Source organism: Rattus norvegicus, chromosome 3 (genome assembly GCF_036323735.1).
Source record: "Rattus norvegicus strain BN/NHsdMcwi chromosome 3, GRCr8, whole genome shotgun sequence".
NCBI classification, from domain to species: Eukaryota; Metazoa; Chordata; class Mammalia; order Rodentia; family Muridae; genus Rattus; species Rattus norvegicus.
The window spans coordinates 58,686,029-58,706,170 of record NC_086021.1 but is presented as its reverse complement, the minus strand read 5'-3'; the positions used below and the strand labels follow the sequence as shown (position 1 = coordinate 58,706,170).

Genomic DNA, 20,142 nt, shown 5'->3' with positions numbered 1-20,142 from the left:
GAGAGACCAGGAATCTAAAAGAACACAAAATGTGTTATACCTGCTTTTAGATCTTTTTTGTGAAAACTATGCCTTTCAATAGTTCACAAACTCCAATTTTTGATATCCTTGTTAGGTTATTTTTATTGTTTTAGGTTTTTTGTGATACTACTTATCCTTACTAGGTTGAGAGAGTATCTCCTGGTCATTTTGATCATTCATTTATTTGTGAGCTACTTGTAGTTCTTGGTAGAAATGTCTGTTTAGATCATCACCAACTCCTGATTTGGGTTATTTGTTCATTTTAAAAAAGGTTTTGGACACCAATCTTTTGTCAGACAAATTTTGGAAAATATCATCTCCCATTCTGTAGATTATTTCCTCACTTCATTCTTTGGTCCTGTTGCTTTGCAGAAGATTTGAACAATCCAAGAACACATCAAAATGATCATCCATCATGATCAAGTAGGCTTCATCCCAAGGATGCAGGGATGGTTTAATATACAAAAATCCATCAATGTAATCCACTATATAAACAAACTCAAAGATAAGAACCACATGATCATTTCATTAGATGCTGAGAAAGCATTCAACAAAATTCAAGACTGCTTCATGTTAAAGTCCTGGAAAGATCAGGAATTCAAGGCCTATATCTAAACATAGTAAAAGCAATATGCAGCAAACCAGTAGCTAGCATCAAACTAAATGGAGAGAAACTTGAAGCAATCCCAATAAAATCAGGGACTAGACAGGGCTGCCCACTCTCTTCCTATTTATTCAATATAGTATTTGAAGTTCTAGCCAGAGCAATCAGACAGTGAAAGGAGGTCAAAGGGATACAAATTGGAAGGGAAGAAATCAAAATATCACTATTTGAAGATGATATGATAGTGTCCTTAAGTGTCCCCAAAAATTCCACCAGAGGACTACTTAACCTGATAAACAACTTCAGCAAAGTGTCGGGGTATAAAATTAACTCAAACAAATCAGTAACCTTCCTCTACTCAAAAGATAAACAGGCTAAGAAGGAAATTAAGGAAACTACACCCTTCACAATAGTCCCAAATAATATAAAATATCTTGGTGTGACTTTAACCAAGCAAGTGAAAGATCTATATGACAAGAACTTCAAGTCTCTAAAGAAAGAAATTGAGAAAGATCTCAGAAGATAGAAAGATGTTCCATGCTCATGGATTGGCAGGACTAATATAGTAAAGATGGCCATTTTGCCAAAATCAATCTACAGATTCAATGCAATCCCCATCAAAATTCCTACTCAATTCCTTATAGATATAGAAAGGGCAATTTGCAAATTCATTTGGAATAATAAAAAACCCAGGATAGCGAAAACTATACTCAACAATAAAAGAACTTCGTGGGGAATCACCATCCCTGACTTCAATAGAGAAATAGTCATAAAAACTGTATGGTATTGGCACAGAGACAGGCAGATAGATCAGTGGAACAGAATTGAAGACCCAGAAATGAACCTATACACCTATAGTTATTTGATCTTTGACAAAGGAGCCAAAACCATCCAATGGAAAAAAGATAGCATTTTCAACAAATGGTGTTGATTCAACTGGAGGTCAGCATGTAGAAGAATGCAAATCGATACATTCTTATCATGATGTACGAAGCTTAAGTCCAAGTGGATCAAGAACCTCAACATCAAACCAGATACACTCAAACTAATAGAAAAAAAAGTAGGGAGGAGTCTTGAATACATGGGCACTGAGGAAAATTTCTTGAACAAAACACCAATGGCTCATGCTCTAAGATCAAGAATCAACAAATGGGACCTCATAAAACTGCAAAATTTTTGTAAAGCAAAAGACACTGCCATTAGGACAAAATGGCAACCAATAAATTGGGAAAAGAGCTTTACCAATCCAACATTTGATAGAGGGATAATATCCAAAATATACAAAGAACTCAAGAATTTAGACTCCAGAGAGACAAATAATCCTATTAAAAAATGGGGTACAGAGCTAAACAAAACATTCTCAGCTGAGGATTATCAAATTGCTAAAAGGCACCTAAAGAAATGTTCAATATCCTTAGTCATCAGAGAAATGCAAATCAAAACAACCCTGACATTCTACCTCAAACCAGGCAGAATGGCCAAGATAAAAACTCAGGTGACAGCAGATGCTGGCGAGGATGTGGAGAAAGAGGAACACTCCTCCATTGTTGGTGGGATTGCAAACTGGTACAACCACTCTGGAAATCAGTCTGGAGGTTCCTCAAAAAATTTGAAATTCTACTACTTGAGGACCCAGCTATACCTCTCTTGGGCATATACCCAAAAGATGCTCCAATATACAACAAAGAAACATGTTCCATTATGTTCATAGCAGCCTTATTTATAATAGCCAGAAGCTGGAAAGAACCCTGATGCCCTACAACACAGGAATGGATTAAAAAAATATGGTACATCTACACAATGGAATATTACTCAGCTATCAAAAACAATGACTTCATGAAATTCACAGGCAAATGGAATGAACTAGAAAATATCATCCTGAGTGAGGTTACTCAATCACAGAAAAACACACATGGTATGCACTCACTGATAAATGGATATTAACCAAAAAGCTTGAATTACCCAAGATGCAATCCACAGACCACAGGAAGCCCAAGAAGAAGGATGACCAAAATCCAGATGCTCCCACTCCTTTTTTTTTCTTTTTTTTCGGAGCTGGGGACCGAACCCGGGGCCTTGCATTTACTAGGCAAGCGCTCTACCGCTGAGCTAAATCCCCAACCCACTCCCACTCCTTTTTAAAAGGAGAATATGGGGGGGCAATAAGTGGGATATGTAGGGGGAATACCCGTATGGGGGAGGGGGAGGGGGAGGGAAGGGAGTGGGGACTTATGGACTGGAAACCGGGAAGGGGAATAACGTTTGAAATGTAAGAAAAGAAATATATCTAGTAAAATTAAAAAGAAGAAAGTAATCTCATATGTTCATTCCTACCTTTGTTGTTGATGCTTTGGGGTACTTACTCAAAATATCTTATTCTATACTACTGTCATTTGTATTTACTACAGTTTTAGAGTTTTAGGTCTTATATTTAGGTATTTTACTCATTTTAACTGATGCACATTGTTTTTTGTCTATATGTATACATTATTAAAATTCAGGTATCAAACTCCTTTAATTGCAGTCCACCTTTTTCTTAGTCATGTTTGTTTCATAAAATTCATTGTTTCATTTCAGTTGGGTAAGGATACTGCTAAGCTTCTAGCTGGCCACAGATCTTAGCACAACTGCCTCCGTGATGGAAGTTCTACCAGGCTGTTGAACTCAGAACAGATACAGCACCACCTACCAAAATCCACATGAAGATCTAATTTGTCAAAGTCTATAGTTTGGGGAAAGTCTCTAAATGTACTAACCTTGCATTTTGTTCCACTTCTGGCTAACTGATTTGTTAGCTGCAGTATGTCAGTCCAGAACATAATTTTTGTGCTTAAAGCTCATCCTGAGAACATCCTGGGCTACCCTGGTATCCCAAGCATTCAGTGTAGTCAAAGAATGGCTAATAATGGATTGAACCCATGTCTAAACCATCTTCTTTGGTAGATACCCCACAACAGGCTGACTTAAGACTTTTCCCTTTATCTTCTAATTTTTAAGAGCTAACCCTGCAGTCTCATCTCCAGCTTCAAAGGAGAAAACTGATTTTTCTCCCAGTGGATCCTACAAATCTTCCACTTCTAATCTCCCTTCCCCAATCCTTATGGAAAAGGAGGTGGAAAGAATGTAAGGCCCAGAGGGAATGGAAGACACTAGGAGAGCAAGGTCCTCTAAATCAACACAAGTAAAGCTTATATCTACCCAAGAGGCTAAAGTGCCCTGCATGGGTAAAGTGCCCTTCACAAGGCCCCTATCTAGTATTTTCATGAGATCCCTGAATATGTTATCCAGTAGGTCTCTATTCTTTCTCTTTTTTTCATAATAATATTTTTATTGATTATTAGAGAATTTCACATAATGTACTGATCATGTTTACTTCCAAGTCCTTCTCCCTACTATGTGACCTCCATATGGAAAGGAGGACTTTCCAAAGAAGGATAAAACAAAACAAAAAACAAAATCAACAACAATGAACTGAAAAAGAAAAAAAAATCTAATGTTTTTTGTTCATATTGTCACTGGAATAGGGTCAAACTTTTGGTGACCAGTTCCTTAAAGAAAAATGAATTCTTCCTTATTCCACTGAAGTAGAAACTTCTGGTTTCTTTGGAAAATCAGTTATGTTAAATGAAGTTTTACTGGGATGCATGGGTGAAAGGATATTTTGCTGTAGCAAATACATGAAAGGACTCGTGATGTTTAGACAGAATGTAAATATGAACCCATAGACAATTGGAGCTTGACTGGGCATTGGTTTGACTTACTCTGCTTCTCTAGTCTTCTCTGTATTGGTTTGCCTTAGATTGCATTGGTGGGCTTCACTTGAAGTGACTTCATAGAGAGAAACTCTTCCAAAGAACTTCTTATGAGGTTCCTGAAGCTTCTTGTCACTTCTGCAGACTCAGGCTGATACTTGAGCCTCTTCTGGATTGAATGGCTGTTGCTGGTTCATGTGTGGTATCTGCCAAGTGGACTGGACTGCAGCTGCTGGTTCATGTGCAGTGTTTGCCAAGTAGACTGCACTGCAGCTGATGATTCATGTTTGGTGCTCACTAGTGGATTAGGATCACCCCAAAGAACTATTTCTAAACAGATCCACTCCCCTGTATCCTAACAACCTTTCTTTCCCACTCCCTCTGGTGGGTGGTGGACTAGAGAGGAGGTTGAACCCTTAATAAAGTAGATTGGTAAAAATATATACCTACACCCCATCCCTGGCAGAAGCCATCTAATGTGGAATGCTACATTTCAGTATCCTTATCACAATTTTTATTATATATAAGTACACTGTCGCTGTCTTCAGACACACCAGAAGAGGGCATCGGATCCCATTAGATGGTTGTAAGTCACCATGTGGTTGCTGGGATTTGAACTCAGGACCTCTGGAAGAGCAGTCAGTGCTCTTAACCACTGAACCACCCCTCCAGCCATCACAATTTTTAAGAGTTCTTTTCACTGGCTTCCTGTCTAGGTTGTACTTTTGGCAAGTGAGCTTGTGGTGGGAGTTGTCATGAAAGCCTTCCATGTTTCCCTTTCTCAATTGAGAGACTGTGGTAATCAATACCACTGCACAAAAAGCTCCCTTGTTCTTTATAGTCAACAAAAGCAAAAATCATGAACATGGGTCTCTGATTCTTGTGTCTTTTCTTTGAGCTCTTATCTTCTGTTGGTTTGTTTTCTCAAACTTTTATGTGATAGTTTTTGTTTTATCTTACATCTTTCTTATTTTGTTATATTTTTAAAAAGTGAATGAATGAATTAAAAACTAACCACTAGGGTAAAAATTAACAACGGTACTGTCACTGATCCCAGCTGGGAAAGGAAAACTCAATTTTCTCCAGTGGAGTACCACTGAGTGTATCAACCATTGCAGGAAAGTCTTCATGTTCAGGAGTAGTTGACCAATATAAAATGGACTCTGCATTAGTGTGTGTGTGTGTGTGTGTGTGTGTGTGTGTGTGTGTGTGTGTGTGTGTGTGTGTGTGTGTGTGCATGTGTGTACGCGCAGGCGTGCGCATGCTTTTATTTGATTGCAGTGTGTTGGTGTTTTGATTGTTTCATTTTTTGTGGTGTTTTATTTTCAATTCTTGTTATATTTGGTCTGTTTTGTTTTTGTTTTTTAAATTTTTTGAGAAAGAATTGAAAATTGGGCAGATAGGGAAGAGGGGAGAATCTGCACAGACTTGACAAAGGGAAAGAATATGATCAAAATAATTTAAATTTAAATTTATTGTAAATAATAATAATAAATGCTAACAATACTAATACCAATGCTAATACTAATACTGCAAATAATAGATTGCTCCAGCGTCCGGTGCATATATATTATATCATTTTCTTTTTTAAACAATTGCTTGAGAATTACACAGTAAGATGCTGGCTCTTACAAGTTCATATTTTGTGGTTATCAATATAATTTTTTCTGATCAAATGTATTTCCTTTGGGTAAGATACTGTTTGAAATTGTTTAATTCAGTCTTTTATGTCAAAGGATACTGAATATTAACAATCAGGTGTAAAGATAGTGTGCCTGTCGTGCTCTTAATTTCTTCGCTTTGGAATACTAACTATGTTTTCATTTGTTTGCTTGCTTTGCTTTGCTTTGCTCTTATTCTTTATTTTGTGGCAATACTGCTCTGTGGTGATAAGACTTACATTTTCCTCTTCTTTTAAATATTTCTTCTGCCTGGTCCTCCAGGTCTTCCAGGTCTTTCTAGTGCTCCCAGTCCTCCCGTCCTGTCTTCTTTGTCTTGCTTGTCGTCATTATTCTCTTTCTCTGGATCTTGCTCTGTAGCTAGAAACAAACTCCTAATTCTGCTGCCTTTGTTTCTGCATGCTAGGATTGTAGGCAGTTGCAAGTCTGCATTCCTACTGGGCTTTATCCTTCCATTTACTCATTTGATGGTGCTTATATATGTCACAGTTCAAGATGTAGAGCTCCCTTCAGTGTCTTTTGTAAGAGCAATCTGCTGATAATGAATTCCCTCAAGTTTTCCTTGCCTTGAAAATTGTTTGGTTTTTTTCATTTCTGAAATTTCTTCACTGGCAGTCATTTTCTTCCATAACTTTGATAAGATTTCTGTTGAAATATCTTGAGATTCCTGCTGAAAAATCTTCCATTAGTCTGATAAAAGTTTCTTTAAAAAGTAAGTTGGAATTTTCTCCTGAAGAAAGATTTCAGAATTCTCTATTTTATATCTATGATGTACTGATAATAATATCATCAATAAGAATCTTTTCTGGTTGAATCTATATGGGGGCACATGATCTTCCTGAACATAAATATTCATATTTGCCTAAGAAAAGGGAAGTTCTAGGGGTCACTTGCTTAGATAGGGTTTTTTCCTGCCTTTCCCCATCTCTTTCAGTTTTAAAATTCAAATATGCATGTTTCATGATTCAGCATATTTTCCCCTCCCTCTTTTCTTTTCTTGGGATTGTTCCTACTGCCCTGTGCATGCTGGATGGTGCTCTTTCACTTAGCCAAATGACTGATTTTTCTTTTTCTTTTTTGAAACAAGTTCTCATCAAATTACTCAGGCTGGACTTGAACTAGCAATCTGCTTGTCTGTTTCTTGAACAGCTGCTATTATAGATCTGTATTGGCAAAGCCAGTTTAGAAGTTCTGTCTTTGGCTTGAAAAAGCCTGTTGTTCATACTCTCAACTGCTTCTCATGTGTCCTACTGAGTCATTTGCATGATCACATCCTCTCTGCTGGATTTTGTCTGATAACACAAACTCATTCCCAATGTTTTTGAATCACCTATCTTATTTATTTCTCATTGAGTTTCTTCATACTCATTATTTTGAATTTTAATATTTTAGGTTAGCATATCTTTGCATGCTATGTAATGGAGTTTTTTTTAATGGAAATTTCATATGTACTTTGTTCTTCGTTTCCTTCCACATTGACACCACATTTCCCTGTGGCTGATCACCTTCCTTCCTCCAAGTAGTGCCCTCCTACCCTGCTGAAGTGGTCCTCTCTTATGGTTCTCTTTCTAGGGTCCCATACACTTGCACAGATATTTAAATCTACTTTTGTGTCTGAATTAACAGAAAGAAAAAGAAAGGAAGGAAAGGAGGCAGGCAGGGAGGGAGAGAGGGAGAGAGAGAGGGGGAAAGAGAGAGAGAGAGAGAGAGAGAGAGAGAGAGAGAGAGAGAGAGAGAGAGAGAGAGCATGGTATCTGTTGAACTTGCTTTGGGGTGTTTTAATATTCTTGTTAAGGAATGACTAAAGAGTGTCCCAGGATGTCCTGCCTCAGCATGGCTCAGAACTGACATGACCAACTGTAGGCTGACCTCTCAGAAACTTTGGTGTCCAAACTGATCCTTTCTCCTTTTATTGGCCTCTTTCACTCATTTGACCCTGTGATCTAAAACCACCAAAACCCTCCAGGCCATTTGTTTAGACAGAGTCTCATGTAAACCAATTTAGCCTCAAACTTGACATCTGGAAGTAGGCCTTGACTTGGGATCTTCCTACTTTAATTCCAGGAAGCTAAAATATGTGCTACTGTGCTAGTTTGTGTTATTCTGGGAATTGAATCCAGGACTTACTGGATGCTAGACAAAGACTCTGCCAGCTGAACAAAACTCCCAGATCCACAATCTTTCTTTTTTTTCTTTTTCTTTTTAAACTGGTTGTTTTATTTATTTACATTTCAAATGGTGTCCACTTTCTTTGTTTCCTCTCAGCAAACCCCTATCCCATTCCCTCCTTTCCTTAGCCTCTATGAGGGTGCTCCCCACCTCAACCATTCCCTCCTCACCATTCTAATGTCCCCTTATGCTGGGGTGTCAAGCCTCCACAAGACCAAGAGCCTCCTTTTCCACTGAAAGCACATAAGACTATCCTCTGCTACATATGCAGCTGGAGCCATGGGTCCCTCCATGTGTACTCTTTGGTTGGTGGTTTAGTCCCTAGGAGCTCTGAGTGGTCAGGTTAGATATTATTATTCTTCCTATGGGGTTTCAAACCCTTTCAGCTCCTTCAGTCCTTCCCCTAACTCTTTCTTTGGGGACCCCAACCTCAGCCAAATGGTTGGATGTATCTGCATCTGTATTGGTTAGATGCTGGCAGAGCTTCTCAAGGGACAGCTGTACCAGGCTCCTATCAGCAAGAGCTTCTTGGCATCAGCAATAGTGTTGGGGTTTGGTGTTTGCAGGTGGAATGTCCATAAGACATTGAACAACCTCTGTAACACAGTCTTAACCATGTTTAGCCAACTTTTCCAAAATGCGCCTTGGAAAGGCAAAAAGTATAGAATGAATAAAGGGTTAAGAGCAATTAGAGCTAGGGATTTGAGGTTGTTAAAAATTCTAATACCAAAAACAAGAGCAATGAAAGAAAGACTGTTTATCTAGAGAACTAGGAAGTTTGACAAAGGAAAAGGATGAAAATTAGGAGTGTAATTGGACCTAGCTCCTTTCCCACCCACTCCAGCACATATGTAGCAGATGTGCAACTTGGTTTTCACTTGGGCCCCACAACAAAGGGAACAGGGATTGGTCCTGAATTTGTTGCAGGCCTGTGGATCCTGTTCTCCTAACTGGGCCACCTTGTCTGGACTCAGTGTGAGATATGCAGAGGAGTGGGGAGTAGGGGGTGGGAGGATGATACCCAGAGAGGGGCTCTCCATTGTCAGAGGAGAGAGGGAAAAGGGGGAGGATCTGTTTGGGGGGGGGGTACTGGGACCAGGGAGGGCTGATATTGTGTTATGAAGTGAATAAAAAAATAAGTCTGAAGAATACAAAAATACATATTCACCCCAAACCCACCTGACTTTCTTAACCCCAAGATTCAGCAAAGACAGTGTCCAGCAGCTAAGCAAAGCATCAGCATCAACACTGAGGCCCAAGTTTCTCCTGCATGCAGCCTCTTCACTGAGTTCTTTGTAGGACTCCTCCTCAAGTGTTCCCTCTGATTTTGACCACTTACTCTTCTCCATTCAGCTTATTTCAAGCAAGTTCAAGTTTGCTAAACAATATTGAGACAGAAAGCAAGAATGACAGGAGAAAGATGGTGTTAATTTCTGGATCACTGCTCCAAACCCACAGTCCCCACTTCAATGAACTGTGCTTACCGACTAACACACATAGCTATCAGGTCAAGTCTCCAATAATGTCAGTCTGGCAGTGGCCAAAGCTGTTACTCATTCACCGATGACAATTACATGAAAAGCATCTCTGGTGGGATGCTTGCTGTGAAAAACAATTTCAAAATCAGGTTTCAAAAGGAAATTTCTGTCATCCATCTCGGGGGCAAATTCTAAATATCAAAAGAGTGAGATTTGATTTTAAATATGCTGTAAAACTAAGACAGAAATATATAAACTCAAACACATGCAAACTTACTTAACCAACAAGTATAACATTTGATTGTCTCTACTAGGGAAAAGGAAATGAGAAAGTTTCTTCTCTGTGCCAGGTAATAAAACTCAGCAGTTGTTTAATATAGTCTTCCCCTGACATGAGACTTTTATTATCAAGACCATTTTAACTTTCAAGTTTTGTCTTAAGAAGTATCTAAGTATTTTCCTACCAACCATGATCCTATACTTTTAAATGCTTAATTAAACCGCCTTTGGAAGCCACCTGCATCGCCATCTTTTGGGTATGCCACTGTGAATGCAGGTATCGAGTGCAGTGATCATCAAGGACTATTCCCTGGACTCCAGTAAAGCCCAGAGTGCAGAGCAAACAGTCCCTCTTGTGAACAGAGCTGTTTAATTAATTGAATTAATTGAATTAATTAATTGAATTAATGAGAGTCGTAAAGATGATCACAGACAAGAAGCACGATTCAACAGCAAACTCTTTAAGCAGACTCTTCCTATTACTCTTCCTAACCAAATCTCTAGGACTACATATCTGTAGCATAACTTGCACTTGGAGACAGATTTTTAAAATGCACGCTCTAAGAAGTAGGCACTTTCTGCAGCACATGGGGGTTTGGGTATTGAAGTGGAAATTTCTGGTTTCTTTGGAGACTCAGTTGTGTCATGTATTTCTGGAAACTGTCTTAGGAGAGGCTGTTTTTGCTGAAGTAGACACATGTGAGGATGTTTTGCTGAGAAGAGACACATGAGGTTTTTCTGGAAAACAGGTAGCCTGGGAAAAGGGCATGTGATAATTTGCTAGAGTCAATGCTTGTGAGAACACGTAATGTTTGCAATGGGTATAAACATAACCCAACACACAGTGGAGGATGCTGTGTGTTATTAGTTCACCTTGCCACTCTGCTAGGCTTTGTTGGGCTTTGCTGATGTTCGTCTGCACTGACACTGTGGGGCAATGGTTTGCTTTGCCACTCTTTTCTAGTCATTATTTGTCATGACTTCATAGAGAGTAGTGAACCAAATATCTTCTGGTGGTGGTTGGCCACTTTTTGGCACTTCTGTGGTCTCTGGCTGATTGGCAGAGCATGATGGTTTCTCCTGAATCAAACTGTGATTGATGATTCATGAATGGTGTTTGCATGTGAATGAACTCACACTGCTGATTTGTGTGAACTGAATTGCTGATAACCTAACACAGATTGGATCCACCCCGAAGAACTATTTCTAAACAGGTTCACATCCTCCTTTGTCCTATTAACCTTTCCTTTCTACTACTACCTCTGGTGGGTAGTGGGCTAGAAGGGAAGTGAAAGCATTTAAGTTCACTTATTAAAGTAAGCTTCGAAAACTATAAACCTCAAAGTTATTGATTAAAACTGTCAGTTTCTACTCATAATTTCCACCATGTGTAGGTATGGAATCTTATGTACATATTACTACAATGAGTATTGTTGAACCATGTTGAGGCCTAACCTAAATTGATAATGGATGGTAAGGACTTATGTAAAGTCAGGCTTTGGGGTGCTGTACTGTGGGGCAAATTGTTTCCCCAGGATCTAACAGTCCTTACTGTGTCTGACATACCACACATGCTCAGATTATCTCTCATACTTGGAGCATTTCTCTAGAACTACAACATGAGAAACTTGGAAAGCAACTACATGCAGACCTGAGTTGACCTGCATGAAGACTGGAAAATCAGCTTTCAAAATCAAATTCTAGAGTTTAGCAACCATATCTTTCACTTTCATATTCTTGAGACATTTCCTGGTGTATGCACCTCGAAATTTAGTTATCTAAATCTTCTTGTAGGGGCTGGGGATTTAGCTCAGTGGTAGAGCGCTTGCCTAGGAAGTGCAAGGCCCTGGGTTCGGTCCCCAGCTCCGAAAAAAAGAACCAAAAAAAAAAAAAAAGACTGCATTAATAGAAGAACAAATACACTAACAGTGCAGGGAAGTTCCTTTTTTCTAACTTGGTCAAGTATCCCAAGTCAGTATTAAACATTAGAAATCCACATACATTAAATCACCGTTATCTATTTTTCTCATATTAACATTAGAAAATCACCGAAAACTCATATATCACAGTATTATATATAACTGAAACACAATAATTCTTGTATTGGTTAATTATGAGACAGTGAGCTCCTTTGTATTCTAATGAACTTAAAAAATTAGATGGGAAGAAGAACGTGTATTGCTATTCCTTATAAGTCCAAAAAGTAAGGGAAACTGAGGCCTGGATCTGAATAAAGACAGACATGCAGCTTTACATTGGGCTGATTCCTGATAGAGTTTTTAGAGCTTTTTATTCCCAGAGAGACAGAACCCACTACTGTCCCCATGTACCTGTCTAACATGCTTTTAAATCATCTACTCCACCAGTGCAGTATTCTGATAGGCACAGAACTGAGACCTCAACAGCCAGTTGGTAATTAGAATGAAGAGCCAGGATGCCAAGCCCCCAAAGGCTGATTGTATTCACATAGCCTAAAATCTGCAGACTCTATTCTGGTCTTTAACTCAGCAACCCATCAGCACACACAATTCAACACTCAGGGATATTCTCCTATGCCCATCTTTCATCTGAGTCTTATTGATCCGGTTCCTTTCCTTCTCTTCAGCAGAGATTTAGAAAACAAAAACCCATGTAATGCAACCCTGTCAAATACAGTAAACCAAACTTCAATCCCACATAAAGAAAGTTCCAAATATGAGCATTAAATAAATGGATCTTTCAAAAGGAAAAGTAATTTTCTCTCAAACATAACTAATCTCTCCTCTCTCCTCCCTCTTCTCTTCTTCCTCTCTCTCTCTCTCTCTCTCTCTCTCTCTCTCTCTCTCTCTCTCTCTCTCTCTCTCTCTTTCTCTCTCTCTCTCCTCTCTCTCTTACAAACAGGCTAAAGAGGTGGCTAAGAGGTGATCAGTACCTGATGTTTTTTACAGAGGACCTGGATTCAATTCTCAGCATCCAAATAATGACTCACTACCAACCATCTGTAACTCCAGTTCCAGTATCTACTATACCCTCTTCTAGTGTTTCACAGTCACCAGGCACAGACATGATACATAGATATACATGTAGGCAAAATACCCACACACTTGAAATAACATGAAATTATGGGTAGGATTATTTTTATAAATATTTGCCACTATTCTTAATCATATATAAACATATTATGAACATATATGAACACAATCCATAAAATCCTATTTAAATTAATATAATGTAAAAGTAAACGTTATTTTGCTTAAACTATTTTCAGTGTGAAACATGACTGACTGCTTCAGAACTGGTTGCCTTAGGGTCTTCCACAATCCTAATCATAATTGAGAGCTGGACTCTGATACCTCTCTAATTATGAATATTTCTACATAGCCTATCATATAACATTTGCCTTCACATGATAGAAGTAGGGTTTTATCATTGAATGTGAGGGAGAGCATAGAATGCAGTCATATTAACAGAACAGTAAGAGTTTGGTGGGTGATGTGAAAACTGTATAGAAACAAATTATAGGAAAATGCTACTAATTTTGAAAGATGGTTTGAAAAATCATATGGAAACCTTGTTCTGTAAGTAGCTTACACACATAAAGAGGTGAGTGTAATGAAGTTACTCTAGAATGGAACAAAAATAATGCTCTCACTAGAAACCAGTGGCTGATAAACAAAAAGTCCAGTTCTAGAAATGTGTTACCTCTTTTTGAGTTGCTGGCCAAAGAGACCACACAGACACTCAAATACTACAGGATTTTGCCAGTGCTGTTGGTTACTCTCCAGAACTTGATGCTAAGACACTATTGCTCAAGACATCACATATTCAAGTAAGAGAACATGAAGAAATCAAGCTGGTATTGGCCTGGAAGCTTTGTTTTTACTGGCTAGTTTTCAAGTACATGTTACTGGAAAAGAAAATTAGGCAACAATCTTACTTAGCTAAGTATCTTGAAAACTACAATAAATACTTGCCAGGCAAGAAATGCCCACTGGTACAATAGTGGAAAGAATGCCATCGGGGAAACCAAACATTTTCTGATTGGATTTAAGGTGCATACCACAAAAAGGAACAGTCAATGGGGCCACAGAACTATGACTAGACAACTCATGTGCTCTATGGAACCTACTATTACTTTTATACTTAATGGAAATTCCTAATGATTTATCACTATACCTATAAATTATGTTTCTCATTCTTCATCAGAGAAATTTCTTCTTGTAATAGATGGTGATTAAGACAAAGATCTACAACTGCTTACAATGCATAAAACAAGAGACTTTTGAGTTCTTGGTCCTAAATAGGACATCCATATTACACCTCCTCCTTCCAAGAATCAAGAATCATCTTAGAAGAGGAAATAGAATGATTATAAGAGCCAGAGGTGGTGGGTGACTACAAGGAAACTCTGTCTAGGACATAGCAATGCTACTGGGAAAAAGTCAATTTTCTTCAACAACGTCATGCCTGGTAAGTCAACCATACACTAGGAAACAAGTTCTATATCCAAGAATATTTGAACAGCACAAATATCAATAGGTCAGTTAAAAAATGTGCAAGATGTTAGTGAATAGACAAGTGGAGGTGAACCTAGGAGGAGTTGGGGGAAGAGAGTGAATGTGACTAAAATATGCCATATGAAATTTCACTGGAAAAATATTACTTTGAATTTTTATTACATTTGATGTGTGTGTGTCTCTGTGTGTGTGTGTGTGTGTGTGTGTGTGTGTGTGTGTGTGTGTAGACATGAAAAAGTAAAGATATATCTGAGGACTTCAAGGACAACTTTAGGATTTAATTTTCTTCTTCTATCACATTCCTTCACAATGGTGCTAAGAAGGGAGGCTTCTTAGCAAGCAATTCTACCATCTCACCAGCCTATGTTGGTTTTGTATTGACTCAGCAAACAAAATGGTTTGAGAGTTCTAAATTTATATTATAAGTATCATCATGGATAAACAGATATATAGATATCACTGAACTAAAAGGGAAATAGAGATTCTTTCTTCCATCACTAATCCACATAGGACTGAGAATGATTCAATGGTTGAATTGAGTCCACAAGGCCCCCATTTTGATATCCTGTAAACTGTCCTCAACTTGACACCTAGACAAGAATCCTATGTAGCTTTGAATATATATGGGACTAAAGACAACAATCCAAGTTAACTAGCTCAGAAGCAATCCCAGGGAGCAGAACTGTGGAAAACTGGAAAGACTATAATCTGCCAAGAAGAATCAATGGTCACCCCCATGATGGTCTATAGTGACCATTTATGAACTATGATGTCTTATGCTTTAGCAAGGAATTAAATATTGATCTGAAATTTTATGTGAAATATTCAAACTTGTAAATTTGTTTAAGAAATTAAACACTCTACATTTCAAACATAAACATAGTTGTATGTGATCTGAGAGCCACAATTTCTAATCTCAAGACTCTTAACAACTGCTGTCTGTTGTCTACAAACTATTGTGCACATCTAGGAATACAACTTACCCTGTGAGTAACAAATGACAAGAACCTACCAGGTACTCCTATCTTTGAAGTGACTGTAACTAAAAGAGATATCCTGGGATCCAAGCCAGTAGGGAACTTGAGCTAAGAAGAGTCTCTGGAAGCCAGTGCTCTAAGTAGCCTTCTTAGGGAAAGGATAAGTGATCACTGATGCCAGGGAAGACAACGTGCTATTAGTAGTCACAGATGGTTAGAAGGGTTAAGAAAAGATATTATAGTCTAAGACTGGGGATAGGCCATCCAGTACCCTCTTGTGAATGATCCATTTTCCAAAATAAAGCAGATAGTATAAGGTTACTTGGATTTATAAAGAAGCCTTAACTAATAACTAGACTTTCAGTTTGAGAGGGTTAGCCAAAGAGAAGGGGGGGTGATATGTATTTAATGTTTGTTTGTTTGTTTCTTTGTTTGTTTGTTTGTTTGTTTTTTCAAGCAGCACTTCAGAACAGTCCCACAACATGCCTCTCTAGCCCTCAAAAAGCAAGGAATCGCCAACATTCATAGATTGGAACAAGATTTAAGAAATGTAACCCTCAGGTACTTAGCTCAAGACACTTGTAAGAGATGTGTAGGTTTCAGCTGAGTCCATCATTGTAGATCAAGGAATACATAACATTACATACCTTATGTATGTGATGTCAGAAAACACAATGAAAATAAAGATTCACCAATTGAATGCTATATGTTTCATATTCCCCCAAATGTCATTGTTTCCATTCCCCTAAATGCACATTCAGTGTGGATGAGAATTAACTGCTAATTGTCTCATAACGTTATAAAACTGACAGTAATGTTTTATTAACATTGCTATTGGATAATGAAAGAGCTATGTATGTCCTCTTATCATGGAGAACCATATGATCAGTGCAATGAAGCTCTTACAATCAGCTCTCAAAGATTTTTAAGTACTACTAGAGAACCCTCAGTTGTAAAACACTTACTTTGTTCATATATGATTTTAAGATTCAGGTTTCATGACCTTGTAATTCATACTGTATGCTATGAATGAGAGGCATCAATTCTTGTCTTGACCACAGATGACTTTACTAGAATCTACTCATTCCTAAAACCATCAAAATATACATTTGTTTTTCACTGAAATTGATTTTATGACAACCAGGTACTGGAGCTTTCGGAATAAAAGGTTAATACCATTTTGACACTCTTCTTGAGTACTGACAAGTATCAAAGCACATTTTAGCATTTTTTTCCAACCATGGAATACTACCACTTATCACCATGCAAAACAAGGCCAAGGCACAGGCAACTGGGGAAGGAACCTTATGGTTACAAGGAAAACTACTGACACTGATATAACTTGATCACCAATCTTAAGGGTGGGGCCTCTGAGTTTTCATTAAATGTAATTTAAAAATTTTCTCTCCATTTAGAAAAAACATCCTGTTAAGTACAAGGAAATGTCTACAAAAATTTTGCTCTATCTCATGTCTAAATCAACACAATTATAAGCCATTTTTGTGGCTCCCTTCTAGAAAAGCAATCCATATAAGAAAGAGCAATAGAGATGAGATATAAAAGTATATTCACTTGAATTATTTATTTCATGGGATGACTTAAAAGAAACACACTTGAGTATCTGATAAATCTCTATGTTAATATCTATGTGCATGTTTATTCTTGGATTTCCAAAGGTCTACTCTGATATCCATTAGGCTTTCTATAAAAGCTATTATTAACCATTTTATTTTTTTCTCCAGAAAAAAAAGATACAAATGCAGTCTACAATCTCCAGAGATGAGTTTGATCATGTTCAGATGATCAGATGCGAGCCCTATTGTATTCTGACAGCCTGTCTCATCATTGTGCCATCTCTAAATGCCTCTGACGAAGAAAAAAAGAAAGGAAGGAAAGATGATAGATAATAGAGATAGACAGATAGATAGGAAAATATAGAAAGACAGAAAAATGTAACTCCTTATACTGCAGAGCTAATTTGCTTCTGTGTTTTAGTCTGAGTTCGAATTTCAAAATTCTCATTAAAAAACTTCAGACATTTGGTTTGGGGTGGGAGAAGAAACCTAATGCGTCTGCTGGCACCACTCCAGCCTCTGGATCATTGGTCTACATTCCTGGAGCATCTCCATCAGCTAAAGGTAAAAAAGCTAAAACACAGCTTAAATCTAAGAAGGAGATCAGAGAGGAAGAAAACCATTGGACATGCAAAATAACAGAGGAACTTTAATCAGGATCACCACTTATCAATTAGTATTACATGTTCCCATGTGTAGATCTCAAAGGAATTTAGATATCCTAAAGAAAAATCAGACAAGAATATTTTAAAAGGTAGAGTCTCACCTTGGTCAATAATAAAAAAAGTACTGTAACCATTCTTATAGAATCCTATGTATGTTTGCAAAATACCTCCAACATCAACACTGACAAGCTGAAAGTATGTTTACTTTCCAGTGTAGTACAAAGTGAAGACTAGAAGAAAATACAGGTATATGAGATTAGCCAGTAATCTTGCCACGTGAAAGACATACACACTCTTAGTTTTCACAATCGCTTTCTGATGTGTCCATACACACTTAAGTCTTAAGTTGTCATTGCTCTGTATAAGGTGACTACTGCCGTGCTAGGTATCCCATTATGAGCCACAGAGAAGACACTGAAAGCATAACATACAGTAAATTATTTGCGGGGCTCCACGTCACAGCTGGTAACTGATTCTTCCATATTTTTGAGCAGGTCAGACTGCCAATACCAAAAGAAACAGACACATTACGAACTTACAAGAAAAGATTTCTTAATAACAATTCATTCTCAAATTTTATAGACTCCATTTTAACCCCCAAACAATACAACTCCAAGGCACTTAGAAATAAATAAGTAAGCCTGACAACTTACGGCTTGAGCCAATCCCTCCCCAGGCACCTCCCACACAGGCACAAAATGTGTACTCTGAAGCCACTAGAAAAAGAATTGATTTGATCAAATATTTAATGCCTCTATCAAATTTCTTAGAGAGTCCACAGGCTTCCAACACTGTCAAGCAGAGTAAGTGGTTTTATTGGGCTTTTAGCATCAAAGGCACTGAGTGTCCAGTCAAAGAGCCTATTAAGGGAAGGGACTAGGTAGCACTTTTCTGCTCTCTTACCTTTTCAGTATGGCTCCTCCTCTGCTTCTATTAACTGCTATGCTACATTGCATTTCTCTGTCAGATATCTCAGCAACCTGTAAGAGGAGATCAAAGAACTTGACCAGAAATTTAATTACCAAAGACAATCAGGAAAGATACAAATTGGATGGTACTAATGTGCGGCTGGCCCTCACCAGATACATGCTTTTCAGAGTACTATCAAGTCATCAGAGGAAAGAAAATGGTACACGAGTCTAGACATGCTATTCCTACTTGAAATGAGAGAACTACTGGAAATGAGTGGTTCAATTAAGTATACCCTGTACAGGCCCATTCAACTAACAATCATTTACAGAAAATCCAATTGATTTCTACTGAAAAAAAAAAAAGGAAGATGATTTCCTCAGATAAGTGGTCTGTAATTTACTTGCACTTTTTAAAAACCTGCTGATTAAACACTATATAAAGAATTTACCCAGAAGGTTAATAAATATGGTCTCACGAATAAGATCTTTTGGCGTGATAACAGTTGCTGGCTCAGTGTAAGGAGGTGGCTCAGCCTTCAGATAGATGACTGACCAGGCAAATGTCACAAGCCACAAGATTGAAGCCAGTTCACTTATTTGCCTGAAAGATTAAAGTCTTAAAGAAGAAAGGGGACAGAGTGATGACCTTTCTGATATAAAGTTGAACAAATCTCAGACTGAACTTCCTGTTTGTGGAAAGATGAAGAGGGACAACAGCCACGCCTTCTAACGTGTGTGCCACCCATAACGAAACCTCACAGGGTACAAAGTGTGTGGGCAAACTTTGTGTAGCAGATGAACTCAGAAGACTCAGATGGATCAAAACAAAAATGTGCACCGAGACACTTTAAAGATGTCAGAAAACTGCCAGACCCCAGATCCTTCCTGTTTGGTGAAAACAAAATGGCCAACGTAGGTTTTCACCTCCAACATCAAATGCCAGGTGATCAAGGACATGCATCCAGTGCATACTTAACCGTCTCTTACACAAACATCTATCACATATTTCAAAAAATGCATCTCAATTTTTCTACCTAAAAGAAGTCATTGCTACAGTGCAGTGAGTTCAGGTCTAGGTGGAATTGGAAAGTTAATTAAGATTACCGTTCTTGTTGAAACATAAAAGGGAAGCCTGACATAATGAAATGCTGCATTGTGTATTTTTGTTAGGCTGGATGATAGAAAGAAAAGAAGTAATTGGTTACATGTAATTGGATGGTATCAGCTTCCAGTAATGTAAACTTAACTGTAAAACCTGAATTTTTGAACAAAATACACATTTGTGTGAGAACTTGACTCTCATTATGGAGCAGCTGGTCCTTCCTTATCAGCTTAGTAACGTGTCATGCATTGCCGTGTACGACGAGTCAGATCACAAATGTTTCTATTTATATTTAAATGCACACGGTTATGAGTATAAAGTTGAAACAAATTTTTAAGGACATTGCATAAAACTTTTACTCAAAGCAGGCATATTAAATTTTTTATGTCCTACTTATTTTACTTGGTAATCAAACTATAACCGTTCACATGAACA

General features: G+C 37.9%; 1 long non-coding RNA gene across 7 annotated transcripts in view; it reads left to right on the top strand.

The window, feature by feature from the left end:
* The window catches only part of LOC108350373 (uncharacterized), a 30,963-nt gene extending 13,137 nt beyond the window's left edge, over positions 1-17,826 (top strand). The window contains exons 4-6 of one of the 7 annotated variants that reach the window (XR_005502153.2): positions 14,168-14,431; positions 15,916-16,016; positions 17,198-17,826. This is a non-coding gene — a long non-coding RNA (uncharacterized LOC108350373). Of the gene's footprint in view, positions 1-14,167 lie in introns of all 7 variants that reach the window. The other 6 variants (XR_010064794.1, XR_010064795.1, XR_005502156.2 and 3 more) reach the window with 6 other exon arrangements.
* The last annotated feature ends 2,316 nt before the right edge of the window (positions 17,827-20,142 follow it).